This window comes from Acanthochromis polyacanthus, chromosome 1 (genome assembly GCF_021347895.1).
Source record: "Acanthochromis polyacanthus isolate Apoly-LR-REF ecotype Palm Island chromosome 1, KAUST_Apoly_ChrSc, whole genome shotgun sequence".
In the NCBI taxonomy this organism is placed as follows: domain Eukaryota; kingdom Metazoa; phylum Chordata; class Actinopteri; family Pomacentridae; genus Acanthochromis; species Acanthochromis polyacanthus.
In genome coordinates, this window is record NC_067113.1 from 58,099,771 (window position 1) to 58,118,550 (window position 18,780).

At 42.4% G+C, this 18,780-nt stretch overlaps 1 protein-coding gene across 1 annotated transcript in view; it reads left to right on the top strand.

Moving 5' to 3' along the window:
• LOC110953589 (peroxisome proliferator-activated receptor alpha-like) overlaps positions 1-18,780 on the top strand; it is a 53,064-nt gene that overhangs the window by 13,135 nt on the left and 21,149 nt on the right. The window contains exons 4-5 of the mRNA XM_051958093.1: positions 11,656-11,785; positions 15,718-15,761. The gene's annotated coding sequence lies outside the window, so the exon portion shown is untranslated. The remainder of the gene's footprint in view (positions 1-11,655; positions 11,786-15,717; positions 15,762-18,780) is intronic.

The window sequence follows — 18,780 nt, forward strand, 5'->3', positions numbered from 1 at the left end:
TTGTTAAAAACAACAGCAGAAAAAATAGTGACTCTACATTCTATAGATAATTTAGGACATAAATTCTTTTTCACATATTTGTTGATCTGCTCTGTGTAAACACAGCCTGCAGTTCAATTGAAAAGTTCTTCATTTTTGGTCATGTTACTGTTTGTTGCAGCTGAGTCATAAAAGATTTCTTAACTTTATCAAGGAACACAGAATTTTAATTTTTTTGCAGAATGTGGTTCCTGCAGGTTATTTTTAATGAGACGTGCTGATTCAAGTGATTTGTTGAAATATCATCATTTTGACATTAGATTGGCTCAAGAATAGTTCCATGACCACCAGATAGTTGAAAATCTGACGATTCTTCTTATTTTTTTACAGTTTGTTGCACTTATAAATTCTATCATTTTTAGCACTTTCCTAAAAATAACATCAATTTTAAAACCACCACTGAGTTTTGGAGCTCAGAGGGTTAAATGCTGTATTGGTCGTGACGTTTTGAAACTGTTGTTTTTGTCCCACTAAACCTATTTGAGGAGAATATCTGCAGAGAACCGAGTGTTGTCTCATCAAAAATTTATTGTGATTTTTGGAAGAATAGCAGAACGGACTCTTTATGGGTCTATTTTTTTTCTGAGCGTAGCTTTTGTCGCTCATGTGGCTCGCTTGGGGTTTTTTTCAGTCCAAGATCAACAGCACAGTGAACAAGTATTTTTGTATCGACTACACGCTTACATGTTCTAAAAGAAAAAAAAAGCTCAAAAGTTGTCTTAGTGGAGGAATGGGCCATGCACTTGAAAGAATAATAGAATAATGCTGGTTCACCGCAGATTTTCCATCCGCTTTATGTGGCATTTAAGTGCCATGAGGGCAGTAGGGTGTCCCAGTCCTCGCAAATATTGTCCTGCATTTAAAATGTCAATACTCCATTCCTCATAACAGCCAGATGTGCTGCTGAAGGGTCCTCAGGCAAGACAGAGACCCCCCGGGGTAAGAGAATACACCTGAGTGCCTCATACGTGAATATACTGTAATACTGCACTGTCACACCTTACACACTGTGGACAGATATGTAATGTTTGCAGAGTCTCACTTAGCTTGATATGATTTTTTTATTTATAATGTGGTTTTCTGGCCTTACAAACAGCATGAAAGATTTTATGTTTATACTATATCATCCAGAATTAATCTCCCTTTTTAAAAATAGGCATAATAATAAACCTGAGTTGTATCCTTGTGGATTTCTATTTTCCTGACTGGTGTATTGTATCTGACTGCAAAAAGCATTAAATCAACCATGGGAAGCTTAAGAAAGAAAAGTATTAGTCTCCAGTGTAGTTTATGCAGGTGTGCAGGTGCAATATACACAACATATAAATGCTGTGTACCACAAATATATATATGAAGATGATTTTTGTCCAAAGCATCGAGGATGGACAAAACATTTTCTTGTTCCAGACATTAACTGGTTTAATCCCTGTGTACACTAACATGTACACTATAAGGAACTTCCGTTAGTGGCTTGGCACTCATGGCATAAGTACAGCAGTCCATGCAGACAGACACATCATGTTGTGCACATCATGCACAACATGAACATTAAAAAATGCACTGGCTGTATTTCTATCAGCACATTACAAGTGTTCTTGGAGACCATCTTATGAGGACGTTTGACAGACAGCAGAGGAGGGACAAGTCAAATATGTCGTGGCAGACCTGAGTGGGAGCCGTGCTTACAATGCTCCTGTCATGCTGATCCGAGCTCAACTGGCTGCAGCACTGTGCTCTGCTGTGCTGTATTTTGTTGCGATTGTTTGTGTTGAGCCGTGTGACCCACTATTTGGACTTCTGTTCCATTATCTTTCAAAAAACTCACTGCACTTGGGTCTCAAGCGAAGAAAAGCAAAGTGAGAGCCCAGCGTCAGGTGCTACAAGCTGCGAGCTAGGCCTGTAGCCAGGCCCAGAGAGCCAGACCTGGCAGCTCCGAGGCTGCGACGTGTGAAACGCTGCACACAAAGGAGCTCACTCCATCTGTATGCACCCTACATAGGCAGGCTTTTGTTGCAGCCGACAGGCACATGACTGCTAGCATCTTAACCCCTGAGAGCCAGCGTCTCTTTTCCCCTCTCACTAGACTGCACACTGCAGTAGACACCACAGTGAGTCAATACTTTTAGGTAAAAACAACACTTGATTTGAAGCAGACGCTTGGGTTTATTTGTGATTTATGTGCTGTTGGTATTTTTGTGGACATTTCTTCTGAGAAAATACATCTAAAAAGAGAAATTTAATACAAATACCTGCGAAGTTTGGAGACAGATAGTTGAAATGTTCAGGCAAAACTTTGCCAAAGTGAAATGAATGCTATACATTGTTTGAAGACAGTGATTTGAGGTTAATATTGAGGTCAGACATGAATAGGAGACCACAGAACAAAACAAAAAAAGTGTTTTCACATGAAATATATGTAAAAATATGCAGACGGATATTTAATGTGCTTCTGTATGGATTTACAAAACAATAAATGTGCAGAGGTCAGATCAGTAGTGTTCACATTTGAGTCTAATTACATTTCCTCTTTTCTGCCATTCTAGCTTTTCTTATTTGTCTGTACATTAAAGTTATAGGCAGAGTTCAGAAACGAGACTGCCAGCCCCCGCTGGGAAACCTCTCTGTAAAAATCCAATTAAAGATAAATGACTAGCATCAAGATTCAACGGCTGCAGCAGTTAGGAGATGCTCTGACCTATTAGCACTCTAATTTTTCAGTTTTTTTCCTGCGATACGATCGTCCTTGAGTACATCGTTAAGTCACGCAGACACACACTCGTTCTCCGTCTGGGAGTGGTTTTCTTATTAGACCTCAGTGAACCACCAATAAAAAACAAAATTATACAAATTATCTTCTAAATCCAGAAGCTTGTGAATTTCTTGCTCACATAAATACATACTGTCGGTTTCATGCAGATATACTTGTGTGCCCTGTTACCTCATGTAACCCAGACAACTCCAGACGTGTGTATGTGTGTGTGTATGTGTGCGTGAAGCAGAGAGCATGTGCGTGCAGACTCATGCTCGATATGAAATCAAACAAACGCTCTATTTGGAGCGTTCCTGAGCCCTTAGTCAGCTGAATTGGATATGGGCGAGTGAAACGGGCATGCTGTCATTCAGTCAAATCAGTGTCTGATTTTTTAGAAATAAGATGGAGAGGGGAGGAAATCACAAGAAGGCCAGAGAGGCTGCAGTTAAAATCTAAAAACATGGCTGCGCATCTTTACCACCTTTCCTTGTATGAATCGTGGGCGTTCGGTCCTGACGGGGGCTGGGGTGCGAAGGGCTCCTATCTGGGCCGAGCTCGGTCACGCAGGCCCATCCAGGCTGCAGTGGCTCAGTGACGTGGCATTAAAGTAGAACCAACAGCAGGTCCGAGTGCTTTAAGAGGTGGTACCACTCCCTGAGAAAGCCCCAGACCTGCATGTGAGCTGATGTTTGATAAGAGCTGCAAAAATAATTATTTATTAATGCGATATGGACCCCCGAAATGTGAGCAGTAAATAGCCAGGAATCAGGAGAGGTGTGTGTGTGTTTCTTTTAAATGTTGTGAGGAGGAGGAGGAGGGGAGAAGAGGGGTAAGTTCAACTGTAAAAAAAGTGTCTAAAAATATAGTTTTCATTTATTTTTTGCCTCTTTGCCTGTTTGTATTTTGTCTGCGTTTTTTGCGTTATTAGTAAAGAGGTATTCCCGAACAGCAGGGCTTACAGAAATGTCCCAAATGGTGTCGGGCTGAAATGTTGCAGCCTTGAGAGCACTTGACTTTGCATTCAGAGCCCCTTTCCTGTGTCATCCAGCACTGCAGAATGTTTTGATAGCTCACAGTGAAAATCTGTTTAATGCAAGCTTGAATAAGACCGAGCAAGCAAGGACTGAAGCATTAGTTTTGTTGTAAATTGAATTTTTTTACCACAGTTGTTGTAGATTACAGGGGGGGGGGAGCTTTTTTTTTAGTCGATGATCAGAATGACATTTCTTTGTTCCCTAAATAAATATGACTCTAATTACATTTTTTAGTGTCCTCAAGATGGGCAATGAATTCTGTTAGCTAAATTAGAAACTAAACTTTTCTAATAAACCAGACAGTTGCAAAATGACCTAGAGAGAGGAGTCTCATGGTTAACTGAAAGTAGGACAAGGATTCTCCCAAAGCTCTGCCCTTACTTTAATGAAGAAGAGCTGCAAGAAGGACAAGCTGTGAATCCTGTCAAAGTGCTGCTTGTGTTGGGATTTATTTGTCTGTTTTAAAAGCTTGTCTCGAGCGAACGCAGGTTCATTCGCTCTCTCCTCTTTTCCAACCTTTGCTCTGCTTTGCTGCCGAATAGGCTCGCTGCGCACAGAGAAGCTCGGTTTGCAGAGGTGAGTGGCTTAATGATTATCAAAGAAATACATTTGAATCAAAGTGCTCAGTTAGTGCCCTTGATAAGTGTGAACTGTGTTTGGAAAACACTTGAGAACTTTTTCTTTTTTCTACCACTTTGTATATTTAGAGTTTCTCTCAGTAGCTTCACCGTTTCAGGCATTTACTGAATAAAGCTTTTAAAAATCACTTTTATGAAGTAAAAAAAATACAAAAACATCTAGTTAATACTTACGCGTTTAATATGATTTAATAAAAACATTTATTTTAGCATGAGATTCAGGAAATTTGCAGTAATGAGCATTTGAAAACCAATGCTTTCTGATCACACATTGAAAATGTCTAAAAGGACTGAAACTCAAGTGGCATTGTACTCGATTGTGGCTGTGACAATAACTCTGTATTTTTAGTTTTGCATCTATTTATATAAAGATTTAAAGTTTCAAAAGTGTTTTGTGGCATCCTGAATAACAGCCTTCTAAATTCACTTTTAATTGCAGCGGCTCAGAGAGAAACTTCTCATGCATTTCAAACCTCAAGTAGTTTGTAAAAATGTCATGTCCTTATTTCGACAATAATAATGTATTTTTTAATATAAATTGCTTCTAATAAAGCCTTGAGTGAAGGAAGCACTGAACTACAAGCTGTTTAAAGTTTAGATTATGAAGAAGTTCCATTTGTTCTCCAGCAGAATGCAGGAAAAGCAAAATGATCCTCTTTTTAATTGTATAAATATGCAGAATCTTTTTTAGGAGAACAATGTGTGTTTTGTTTTACCTTAATAGGTTATATGTAAATGCAGAATTGAATTTTCACACTTTTTTAAAAAAAAAAGGCAGTCACTTTTTAAAAAAAGATGAACATGAATTCATTCAGTTTTTAAAAATAATATCCAGAGCAAAAAGAAATCCCTGATCCCAGAATACATTTGCTTCCTTTTTTACTGCAGTGAATTTTGTCTGTATTAGCTCATAATACAATACCAGTTATTCACAACATAGAATTTATTTATAGTCTTTGCTAATAATATTTTTATAGACGAAGATCAGTATTTATGTATGCGTGGCATATATTTGTTCTCTTTTTTTCTGTTTTTCAAATAGCATGTGCTTATATTCACATTATGCCATGTGTTTGTTTAGGAAGAAATGCTTTAATAGATTAGCCTTTTTTGTTCATTCTGCCAAGAAATGAATAAAATTTCTATATATCGTATGCTTTGAAACAGCGGAAATAAATTTATGGCCCTTCATCATTTCCACAAAAGGAAGAAATCATTAACTATGCTGTCCACAAATCAAGGTGAATAAAAATCTACTATTTCTGAGTTGTTCTTGAGAGGCTGCACAGGGTTAAGCTCAGTGTCTGAGAGGTCTCACAGTGACTGAAGGAATTCATGAAGTCACCACAGGTTTCTGCTTTAGTCTTTGTTTAAAAAAGAAACATTTTTTATATAGTACATGAAGAAATACGTTGTCCAACGTGCAACGTTTTAATGGCGACTTGCCACGTCATGATCTCTGTGAATGGCTGCATCATTCGGGCTGCCATCTTGTCTCCTTCTGTCCTCCATTTTGTGATTTTGTCTCACCTGCTTTATCGAAGTTTGCCAATGTCTCTCTGGCTCTTTGCCTCTAAGTGGAAAAAATCAATTCACTAACTTTCATGTGACTTTCAGAAGTACATTTGTTCATTTTTATTTTATTTTGTTTGCAAGACTTGTCAGACTTTCATTTATTTTATTGCAGGGACAGTCGACCTGATGGCGAATATCTGCCTTTAACCTCCCTGAAAGGCTGAAATCTGCTGACTAATGCAGCAAGTTGAAAGCTGCCTGGACAGGCAAAGCTCCTCAGACGGAGGCCTGAGTCCTCTTTGACAAGGTGTTTATCTTTTAAAACAATTTGTCCATGTAATCAGCGGCACTCAAGTTCGAGGCTGCACGCGACATTGAGTTTTATGGCTCTGCGAACACGAGCGACTGTGACCCATAGCCCCATAATGGCCGCCGGGGGTCACAAAGGTTAATAGAGACTGATGTATGAGGCCCCAGAGTGACATCCCAAAGGGGATGGCCCCTTAATCCTTATTAGGCCTCTGTGTTAGTGATCCTTACCTTTCAAAGCAAACAGCACGCTCCCTTTGCTGTGGGGCCCCGACCTGCCCCCGGCGTTACACTTCTGACCCCGAGGTCGTGGCCTTTGTTCAGAACCCTTCAGAGACTGACCCTAAGGGTCACAGTTGTAATAGAGAAGTTGTTGAGGCGCGTGCTGCTGAGGGGCCCCTCAGTAGACCACCTTGTAGAGGGAGCAGGCCCGCCGCACTGGTCACCGAACAGAGGAGGAAGCGTGTGTGTGTTCGCCGGAGTGTGAATGTATGGACGGCTGCAACTCACAGGCTTTAAATACAACAGGGCTGATCTATGTGAGTTTATATCGTGCAGAAGAATAACTTAAACTTGCAAAAAAGACCTGAAAAATAGTATTTTAAAATGCAAGAAGTAATCTCTTGAGAGGTTTGTTTGACACTGAGAAAACTGTATTTTTGTTAATGAAAGCGATTGTTAATTTTTGTATTTTCCTTTTTTGGTGCCTGTAATGCTGAATTCTTCGGAAAAACATTTGCTTTGTAATTGCAACTCATGTTGTGATTTGCCTGTATTTACGCGGTACTGTATAATTTTTGGCAGTGACCAATAAAAATGAGTATTTGGTTATTTTCTCAGTGTTTGCTGCTCGCCTCGGGGCAGTGCAGCACCGAGCAGTGCGTATGTGCCATAAATTTAATCTGTGTTTGTTAATTGGTCTTGTTTGCAGCAGTGTATTTGCGGGATGATTCATAAGGATGTGAAGGCACTCCGTATCTGATAAGACCACTGAATCAACAACTGCATTGTTTCAGCTCATGAGTGAGCTATAACTCATCTTGACTGCACCGTGCAATATGAGTTGTGTGTCTCTGACACATTTACTGTGTTGTATGATACTAGTTTTGTATTTAATTTGCCTTTTGCATCTTTTTTCGCTTTTTTTCTGATTGTGCAATGAAGCCTCCAGTCGTCTCTGTGGCTTCTCATCTTTCCTCACCTACTGTGAATCGGCTGAAATACGCAGAGCTTTAAAATGACATGCATATCAGCTCTCAGCAATGCAATTTGCTTTTACACACTGATAGTAAATGTAACGTGAGGCAGCTGCATTTAACTTGGAGGTGAAAAGGGCTGATAAAAATGAAAAAAGTAGTGGTCATAGACTCGTGGAGGTGTCCTAAATGAGGTTGTTAATATTGGAGTTTCATCAATGGCAGCATTACGCAGGCCGCTCCTGCAGGGGCGAGGCCGCGCAGAGGGCTACAGTGTCAGAAGTTGGCAGCTGAGCCAAAACCAGAGCCGTATCCTCAAATGAACTCTCCACGACGTACGGTGCAATGGGCTCTGCCAAGTTTTTTGAATTCCTGCCACATGTTAGATGGTAAACAACTGACTCGCAGACACAGTGTCTTAGATAGATGATGAACAGCTCAGGGACTCTTCAGATTGCAGATGAAACATGCGTTTGTTTACACTATTGTTTGATTTATATTCAGCATGCAGTTGTAGTGGCGTTTTGTGCGTGCAGTGATTGCAATTGGTTCAAAGATGTGGCGAGATGTGACGTCACGGGGTTCAATCCGATGACTGTTCTGTGCTCAACCCGTTTTTCTCATCAAGGGGGACACGAGCGAGTTTATATCTTTTGATAAAGCGCACTGAAGTCATCGTTTGCCTCACGTTGAGCCTCCTGGTAGTCTTGTGAGTTCTGTCTCGCTCCTCGTCTTTCACAAGTTTTTGCGCATTTGTGTTGTTATTTTTTGATATGCGGATGGTGCAGCAGAAAACACAGGGAAGCTGAGTTTTATTTGGAGGCTGTGGAAAGCTGAGGAGAGTTTAGGCAAAACAAGTGCACTCATTCGCTGTCTTTTTCTGCCTCTCTCACTCCCTCCGGTCCGTCCTGTGAGGTAGAAACACACACAGAAGCGTAACGCCTTTTCTTTCAGCCTCCAAGACTCAGAGTGAGGAGGTAGGAGAGACTGCAACTAACCAAGTGGCCATATTAGTTTGCTGTTCAGTCGCTCATACTCACTCTTTTCTCAGTCTAAATCGCCCCACACGTGATAAAAAACAGCTTTTATTTGTTTCAATTCGTGCAAGCCCTCTTCAGGCTCTGCATGAGCAATAAAGGCAGATTGAAATTGAGACTCGCTAGCTGTGCTCCATGATGTGAGATCCGTCGTTTTGTTGGACAATTTTCCCTTTTTCCCCTCTCTTTTGTACGGCTCCTACTTTGAGGAGAGAAGAGGGGAAAAAATTTGCCTGTGCTGAGTTTCTGGGTTTCTTTTGGGAAAGGAGAAAGACTGAAGGGGAGGGGAATGGCGTCCAAAAGAGAGGAAGTTGTTTTTTTTTTTTCTGCCACGGGGAATCTGTTGCAAACAGCTACGGGGCCAATACAACAGTTTGGCCACAGAGAAAAGTTTTCGGGGAGGGAAGTCAGGTAGAAACCGGACGGGTGTGAATAACCTTCAGCATGCTGATGCAGGGGTTGGTAGGTGTGCAAGAGGGGAGAGAGAGAGAGAAAAGACAGCAGGGGTGGTATCTGGCACAAAAAAAACTAAAAAAGATCCATCGCATGCAGGCTTAAATTAACACTAGCTGTCCAGAGCGGGGCTGTTTATTACTGTAGGCTATAACAGTGCTACTGAAAGGACAAGAAAGGGTGGGAGACAGAATAGGCTGGACACTGAAGGGGGAGGCGGAGGGGGAAGGAGGGTGCAGGACACGAGCAGAGTCATCAGCAGAGTCCATTTTATCGTTCGGTTACTGCCCGACATTTCTCCTCTCCTTATTCGCACGCAGGACCAATGCTGCTGCTGCTGCTAGTTCTGCAGTTCACAAGCAAAGGCGAGGGTGGCCTAGTAATGGCACATGGCGGGCGCACTGCGGTAAATATTACAGGGTTTTACAGCACGGTTCACTGTTGCAATCATGGTGGGGCAGTCGCACCCAGGTGCTTATCTGGCTTTGATTGCGTGCCAGTGCAGTCCGTGTGGCTTTTCAAGTCATTAACAAGCAAGATGAAGCAGCAATCAAAGCGATATTCATCACCGGGCGAATCCGACCTTCTTTTCTGGGGCCTTTTTGTAAGAGGCGAGCGCCATTGCCGCCTCGAAGTTTTCTGATTAAGGACGTGGAGGTCAAAGACAAAACCGGCTGATATCAAGCCTCAAAGCGGCAGCGGCTGCACAGAGAAAAGATGCATTGCGCTAACGTTGAATCTCAAAGTTTTTGGTGTTGCACGTTGTCCCAGAATCATTTTAATCGTTTGTTTGCAATGACTTCTCCCCTCCACCACCCTACCCCATCCTCCCTGACTCCCACCTCGACTCCCCCCCTCCTTCCCACCCGGCCTCGTGCACGCTCACGTCGCACCGGGCGCACGGTGATGGCAACGCGTAGTGCGCACGTTACTCCCACACGTCCCCGTTTCATCATCAGCTGAGCTCCTTCTCCTCCAGTCACAGCTCGTCTCCCCTCCCTCCCTCTCTCTCTCACCCCCTCCCCTCGCTGCTCCTGCTTCTTTTTCTATCCATCGCTCGCCTCCTCCTCCTCCTCTCTCCCTGGGTCCCGGCCACATGCGAGAGGGTAGACTAGGACTCTGCAGCTCTGAGAAAAAAAAAAAAAGAAAGAGGGGAAAAACGCTCTGCTGCTATTTCTACAGGCAGGCCCTCCCCTTTAGCTAGTCTGTGCCAAAAGAGGGAGGGATTTTTACTACTCCCAGTCCCAGGATTTTAACCCTCTGCCTGCTCTCACTTCTCTCTGCAAGATCTGTTCCTCAATATCATGCAACAAGTGGCTTTTGCTTCTGCTGCTGCTTTCGACGCCGCCACGAAGACATTTTATCGGAGCCCTACTCGTGCATTTCGCTTCTTTTCGGTAGAGATGAACCGGACTGAGCATAATCTTTTTTCTTTCGTTCTTTCTTTTTTGGGGGGTTTTTATGCAAAGGGTTTTTTTTGGAGCACGTATTTCTCGATTGCTCGCCATGCTTCCCCTCCTTGTGAAGCCGAGAATGAAGGTTGTTTTTTAGCACGGAGCAGATGTCTTGTGCACGCGACTTCCGATCATTTCTCATGCGTTTTTCCCCTCTTATCTCCTTTTTGCCCTCCACCTTCCTTAACCCCTTTTCCATCTCTAAACCTGTCCCCTCTTAGGGTTTTTCTGCCCCACCCTCTCTTCCTCACGCTCCCTCTCTCTCTCCTTCTCTTGCCTCTCTTGCCTCCCTCTCTCTCTCTCTCTCTCGTGGGCAGTCTCCAGTGAAAGGGGAGCAGGAGGGCGGAGCGGCGACGGGGCTTTTTCTGGGACAGGTGCCAATTCCAAACAAAAGACACAAAAAACCCCAAAAAAGAGTGAGATAGTTCCCAACCACGGGGTTAGAAGAAAAAAAAAGTGGCATGTTTCAAGAACTGATTTGTAGTAATTACATGTGTGTGCGTCTAACTATTCTCATCTTGCAGGACTTTTTTTTTCTTAATTGCATGAGTGAGTAGCAGCAGAGATCTTGAATTTTTTCCCCCAACGCCGCCTCCTCCTCCTCCTCGCTGCTCTCTTGCTCCCGTGAAGGCATTTGAGTTTCGAGCGGGGAAAAGAAGGAGGGGCGGGTGGAGTTTGGAAGGGGCAGATGGAGGTGGAGCTTTGCCTCCTCTCCTCCCTGCCGAGTCTTCTGCATTATTCATATGCCCGGGCCAGTGCCGCGATCTGACTGGCTGCCTGGCTTAGCATTCATCCGACATTCAGCAGCTCTGTTTGCTAACATTCCTCATTCAAAGCCTTGTTAACTGCCAGACGGGAGGAACACGCGACTCCATGGGAAACCCACATGGCCTCCCCATTGTGGCGGGCCCTGACAGTCTCAGACTAGGAGGTGGCAGACAGGGGAGAGCGACAGGAGCTGGTTTGTAAATATCAGAAAGCAGTTAGCTGAGACTGGGGAGGTTACCCGAGGCTTAGGGACAGGTTTGAGGGTAAGGTGGCCAGATTGTCAGGGTAAATCCCAGACAGACAGGCGGACAGACGCGTAGAAAAGGCGTTGAGGCAGACAGGGAGGCTGGTACTTTCTGGGACTCTGAATGGGTCTCTCGTTGGCGTGCCCGCCTACTCCTTGCAGGGAGTGCAGAGCTGTGTGACTGAATCCGAGCTCCTTCTCTGCCCTTCTTTACAGAGAGGATATGTGGACATACTGTGCAGCGACCGACGGGGGCCCGGGACAATGAGCGGCGGAGATTTCTGCGCTTTATCCCGGATAGGCGATCGCTGTGCCACGGGCCCATTCCGCTTCAAAATCTCAGTGGGTAAGTCAAGAGCAGAGTGTGTGTGTGTGTGGGTGTGGAGGTAAGTGTGTGCACGTATGTGTGTGTGAAGCATGCACACATGCAGGGGGGTTCTTTTTTGGCAAAAAACAAAAAACGGCGAGACATGAAATCAACGCCCGGAGCTGCATCGTTTGACCCGATCTCCATGTTGGTGTGTTTAAACACTGTGTCTGGGTGTTGCTTCCTCCAGGGCTACATGACTATCCAGTGTGAGGAGGCTTAACTAAATATAGGCAAACCAGGGGGGAAACGTGGCATGGGCTTTGAAAATTTCGACGAAACCAAGCTAATCTCCTCTCCGGTGCGCCGCTACCTGTAGTTTTGCACTCAGATCGGCCTTTTTTGTGCGTGAAAGAGAGACAGTTTTGGAGGGAGCAGAGAGGGACTAGTGCTGTAATGTTGGGCTGAGGGCCAGACAAGGCCTGCTACACAAGGCCGAGCCCCACCACAACGCTCTCTCTCTCTCTCTCGCCCTCTCCCCCAGTCTCTCTGTATGCCTCTCTCTCCTTTTCTCTGCTGGTCAGCTATCAGAAAACTATTAACCGCCATTCTCGTGTTTAGCGTTGCCATTAAAACCTCACCTTATCGGAGGTTTATTGTCCATAATCGAAGGTTAAACATCAGAAAATGGGTCGACGCTGACACGTGGCCCCCTAGTAGCTTTAATATCGCTCGAACAGGCCCTTTGGACACCCCTTTTATTATACTCTGATAATACGGGCCAACTTTAAAGTGTTCGTTTTCATTTTTAAAATTTTTCTCAAGAAAATGCTTCCAGGTTATTACCCAAGAGACAATTTCTTCGTTTGTTTGGTTATACAACTTGCAGACTCAATTAAATAGAAAACAATGTAAGCTAAATGCACAGTATTTGGGTCATGCTCGTCGCCCGCAATTGAACGATGACGTTTTTTTAAGAAATTTAAAACATTATATTGTCACTAACATGAGCATCACTGCAGCTTCATCCCTGAGGAGGAATATCAGCTCTAATTTTGTCTGTATTATATCAGATTTTCCACATAATTAAAAAAAAACTCGACCCGCCACACCCCTCGTCAATGCCATCTACCATGGCATCTTTTAATTATCGCCCATAAACCAGTTTTTCAAACGCTTCCTAATTGAAAATCCACACTGATTGTCGACATGGCTTCATGTTCATGAACACCTCAGCACATCAGAGTCGACCATGACCAAAAGGTAGGAGTGGAGGCAGCGTGAGTCATCACAGATAGCTCTAGTCATCCCACCTACATCCTACGTTTGACAGGCCTATTCATCCGCCACTGTCGCTCTACAGGGTCTGGCACGAGCTCCTCCATCACTGTCACCCTGGCAGGAAATCCTGACGTCGCTTCCCGCATTCGGTGCATCCAAACCCTCCTCTGAGACCCTCGGTTAGGGGGAGATTTATGAGTTAAAAAGAGCAGGATTTGGACAAGGAACACGTCATTGTTGGACTCCAGTTGGCTCACAAGGTGCAGCAGTAAAATCTGCAGTAAAGTCAAATGTAGGATATGAGTGACTGTTGGTATTTTTACTTTTATTGTCTATTTCTTAAGCACGTTTTCCATGCAGTGCACATACAGTACTGTACAACCATTTGTGTGATGCTGCATTGCGTAAACGAGGGGAAACGCGCTTTACCGTGCTTTTTGTAACTCGAAAACTGTTGATCGCTTTGTTAACTTTGGAAGAATTTAACAACATTTTGCAGCATTTTTCTCCGTTTCTCATAGCGTCTCTGCATACTTCACAATCTGGTATATCATGTTTATTTATGTAATAAACAAAGTGTACTTCATCAAACTATCAGAAGGCCTGCAAACAATACTGGATCTGGAGAGCACGACATAAACCAACCGGAATTACATATTCTTATGCAAAAACTGTCACTAAGATGTAGTTTGTGAGATTTAATGCAGTACTTGTGGATTCTTAAAGAGGTTCTGTGCTGAGAAAATGAAATCATAGCAATTTTGAATTAGATTTTAACATCTCATCTGCAGGTCTGGTTAATAAAACATGTCGACGCTGCAGAACGTTGCAAAAACAAAAGGTGAAGCAAATGTGAAAATCACACTACGGTTTTGCACCAGACACATAACACACACTCAGACACACACATGCAGGCAAACACCCAGACACATTTGATGCTATGTACCCCACAATGAACCCTAGCTCCTAAGATGAATGGGGTTCCCACGCCTCTCCCAAGGAGTGCAGGGCACAGCCTCCTCCTCTGAGCATTCTCTCTCTCTCTCTCACACACACACACACACACACACACACACGCACACACACACAATGCATGAACTACAGATGGCCACACAGTCCCACACAAACACACACACACACACACACACACACACACACACACGGGTTCATTTGACTATGATACAGAGCCACACGTGTAGTAAAAAGGTGTTATGACACGTTTTAAAAAAAACACAAATACTTAAAGTTATCATCATAAATAATATTCTGAGAGCCTGAAGCCACGACGCCAGTTTCAAAGATGGAGTCGCTCGAGCTCCAACTCGAGGTGCAACCTGCCGAAATAAAAAATAAAAACATATTTTAACAAATCTTAATTTGTTAAGCAGCGATCCAGAGAGGATATGAGGTCAGAGATTTGTTTTGGTTGTTGTGCTTTTTAGTTGCATTTCAGCTTCTTTTTGTTTCGTTGTGTGTGTGTGTGTGTGTGTGTGTGTGTGTGTGTGTGTGTGTGTGTGTGTGTGTGTGTGTGTGTGTGTGTGTGTGTGTGTGTGTGTGTCTGTGTGCGAGAGGAGGCGAATGTGTGTGTGTGCTAAAGTGTTGTTCTGCAGGGAGAATTTAAATGAAGAAGGTTTTCATGGGAGTATTCAGCATTTCGTTATAGAAAGGTTTTAGCAACACTTCGTCCTTGATAAAGAGAGAGGGAGTGTGTGAATGTTTTTGTGTGTGTGTGTGTGTGTGTGTGTGTGTGTGTGTGTGTGTGTGTGTGTGTGTGTGTGTGTGTGTGTGGTGTTCGTGTTTATTTCTGTCCATGGTTTAAATTGTAAATTCTGACTTACGAATTAAAAAAGAAGATTTAGCAGTATTTATTTTAAACTCGCTGCACGTCTCTGTTGCAGTTTAAAATGAATCGTGTTGAATTATTAGAATTCTTTTAATCATGGGAAAAAAGATCGTTTGCAATTCAACAATAGAGTTTAGAGCGTATATTTTTGTTCTTGTATATTCCTGTAATTTTACTGTATAATAGTACTTTATTCTGAAATGTGTGTTTTATATATCGTGTGTGTGTGTGTATGTGTGTGTGTGTGTTACACAGAGGGGGACTCCAGTATTTATATATTTATTTATTGCACAACTAAGCTTACAAATTTAAAATAAATTGTCAGCATAAAAATAAAATAGACGTTTTATGTCAAGATAAAAAAAAAATCTAAACGTTGATTTTCTGTTTCTGGTATATTTTAAATTACAAAGCGCTTTTTTAAAAAATTGCAGTATTTTAATTTTAGACCCTAAAATTGGCCCACAACAAAAGAAACCAAGCCAATAACGTAAAATTCAAATAAATGTTGAACAAAAAGCCGCAGCTTAATTTGTAATTCCACTGACACACGGTAATATAATGCCCACTAATCATTTTCTGGAGTGAAAGCTTTTCTGAGAGCTTCTTCAACTCTGGCCAGTGTATGGTAATATAGTTATCCAGGCTAAATTCGGCTGCAGCGTTCTGACCCTTGATCACTCTAACATATGTTACATCAGCCTTAATGATACACTCAAGTAGCTGCTTGGCAGGTTTATGACCTGAGCTCTACATGGACACCTTGGCGAGTGTGTGCGCATTTGTGGATATATCTGAGCAGCATTGTGTGTAACTATATTTATGTCTGTCTCTCTTTCATTTGCAGACTCATTATTTGCGATTTTTCTTCCTGATCAGATCCATATCAAGGTTGGTTGAACAAATTTTTATTTATTTTCTCTTTTATCTCTTTTTTTGTTACTGAATCCAAGTTTTTATCTACTTAACTCGCTGACGACGCTGACGAATCCTCACTCCCCTTTTCCCTCGGTTTGAATATGTATCGTTTGGCCTCCGCTTTTAGATGCTCGAAGGCATCCAACACAATCCCCACAGTTTGACGTTAGTTTATCGAACACAATCGCTCCGAGCACGTAACGGCGGACGTGGAAGCTCGGAGTGACGCGTCTTGTCAAAACCGGCTCTGGCGTGTTGTGTGTGTCATGTCATCTGAATCAGTGAGTCTGTGCCGCAGCTCAAAGGTAATCTCCTCAAAGGAAATTAGTCAGGAAAAGGGGGAAAGAAAAGCCGTCAGCCTAAAGGTCAAATGAAGATTAGAAGGGAAACAGTACACGAGGGCACCCCGACTGGCACCCCGGAACTGCACAAAGGCCTCATTGTGACGGAAAACCTTCGGCTCTGCACTCGGTCGTCCTGCAGGGTTGTGGAGACCTGACACCTGTTGGCGGCTTTGGTCAACTGCACGCAAAGAAAAGTGACAGGACACCTTCAACAGTGTGCTCAAACTTAAATTAAATTTCATTCCAGGGCGCATGAACACATCAGCAATCAGCAGACTTTCCGAGCAAACGCAGTCACGGGTTTGATTCAGGGTCATGAGTTTTTATCTCATGTTGTTCCCTTTTATCCACCTGGTCTTTCCAGTGACGTGACTGAGAGTGTGCATTGACGTCGACGTGAAAATGACAACGCTAGACGTGAGAGAAATAAAGCCATAACTCGTAATTTATGTCTGCTGATTTTTCAGTTTTATTCCAACCTTGTGCACAGTCGAGGTCCACTCGCTTCACAGAGTGCAGTGGTTAATCTCAAATAATTGTCAGGATCAGTCTTGACAGTTTAACACGGTTTTACGGTTTGTGGCGCCGTGCATCCAAAACGTTGGATCGACATTCTTTTGGAAAGTTTTTAGAGAGTCAACAGCTACAGAGAGTTTCTCAGTTGTGCAGATCCGTCATTTCTAATCTAATTATTTTATATTACAAACTGAATACTAATACTATTTTGAACAAATTAATACAACAATACACTTGGATGTATTTTAATTATGTGTTTTTTAAGTTACTGCAGTGGAGAAAATGCACATTAATCTAACACCTTGCTGGTGTGTAAGTTTGTGATTAAAAGTTTGGATATTCCTGAAAAGAAAGAGTGAGTTCACCCAAACTAATAAAAATGTTGCCAAAAATATTTCACTTATTCTGGTAGTTTGAGGTTAATTTGTTCGAGCTTTGAGATTTCTGTCTCCTCCCAAGATAATGGAGGTTTTTGGTGCATTGAATCAGTTTAATAAGAGCAGATTTCATTAAAGTTTTTAAAGTTACTGCAGTGGAAAGGATACACACGGTGAAAACTGAATGATTTATTTTAACGGCCTGGCTGGTGTGTAAGTTTGTGATAAAAAGTTTGGATGTTGTCCCAGTGTTAAAAGATCAGCTCAGCCAAATTACTTACAAAAGTTACCAAAAATATTTCACTTACCTTCGATAGTTGTGAGTTTATTTGTTCGGGCTTCGAGATTTCAGATGATAGAGGTTTTTGGTGCAATAAATGAGTTTAAAAAGGACATGTTTTATCAAAGGTTTTTTAAAGTTACTGCAGTAGCAAAATATGCAGAATTAAATGAACACCATTCTAGTGTGTAAGCTTAAAAGTTTGTGCGTCATTAAAAGATTATATTACCGAAATTACAAACAAAGCTGAAAAACACAGTTCGCTTGTCTTTGGTAGTTAGAGGTTAATTTGTTCGAGGTTTGAGAGTTCAGCCTCGTCCCAAGATAATAGAACTTTGTGGTGCAATAAATCAGTTCAATAACCACATATTTTATCCGAGTTTTAAAGTTACTGCACTAGAGACGATACAAATGGCAAAGTATGCTGAATTCATTAAACACCCTTCTAGTATGTAAGTTTGTGATTAAAAGTTTGAGCATTGTCCCAGTTTTCAAAGGTTATTTCACCCAAATTACAAAAACAATGTTGCCAAAATTATATCACTTGTCTTTGGTAGTTTTAAGTGAATTTGTTCGGCTTCAGAGTTTCGGCCTCCACCCACAATAGTAAAGATTAGTGGTGCATTAAATCAGTTTTTACTGCCGTAGAACTGATACACAAGGCAGAATACGCAGAATTCATTTTAACCCCAGTATAGTATATGAGTTTGTGTAAAAAGAGTAGCTCAAACAATTTGATATTAAAGTTGCTAAAAACATTTCACTTGCCTTTGAAAGTTTTTGGTAAATTTGTTCGGGCTTTGGGACTTTCACATCCAACCAGGATAATAGAGGTTTGTGGCGCATTGAATCAGTTTAATTACAGATATTTAAGACTAACATGTCATTACAGAAACAGTCACCATTACTCTGAGTAACGGAGGCCTTGTTTTTGGGACGGATATTTAGTTTTAGTGTTATTTCTCAAAGCTGCGAGCACAATAAGTGAAATTCAGTTGCCTTGAGGTGGAGATAAAGACGCAAAACCTTCACTAGTCTGTATAGCTACAAGCCAACAGCGTTAAATGAGAAAATCTGTGTAATTTAACTAACCCTTTAAGTAAAAGGCGTTCTGCTGTGTAAACCTGATCCACACATTAACAGGGTAAGTAAAAGTCGTGCACACAGTCGGCTCTACCTCACAGGCCTGGACATTAAGTAGCTCATGTAGAGGTTTGTGTGGCATTTATGGGATGACCGACTTGCAATAAAACAGCCGCAAACTGGTGCGTGCGTGTGAGGAGTTAAAGCAGTGACTCACTTTTATAAGTTCGACCCCACCTTGCTCCCTCGCGTCTCCCCCGTTGCTCCCCGGCTCGAGGGGAAACCACAGCAGAGCCGCAGCCTCTCGCTCAGGAAACTCCCTTAAACAACCACAACCTGTCGGCTTGACCTTTCAGACAAACACACACACGCTCAGACTTACAAATTTATGC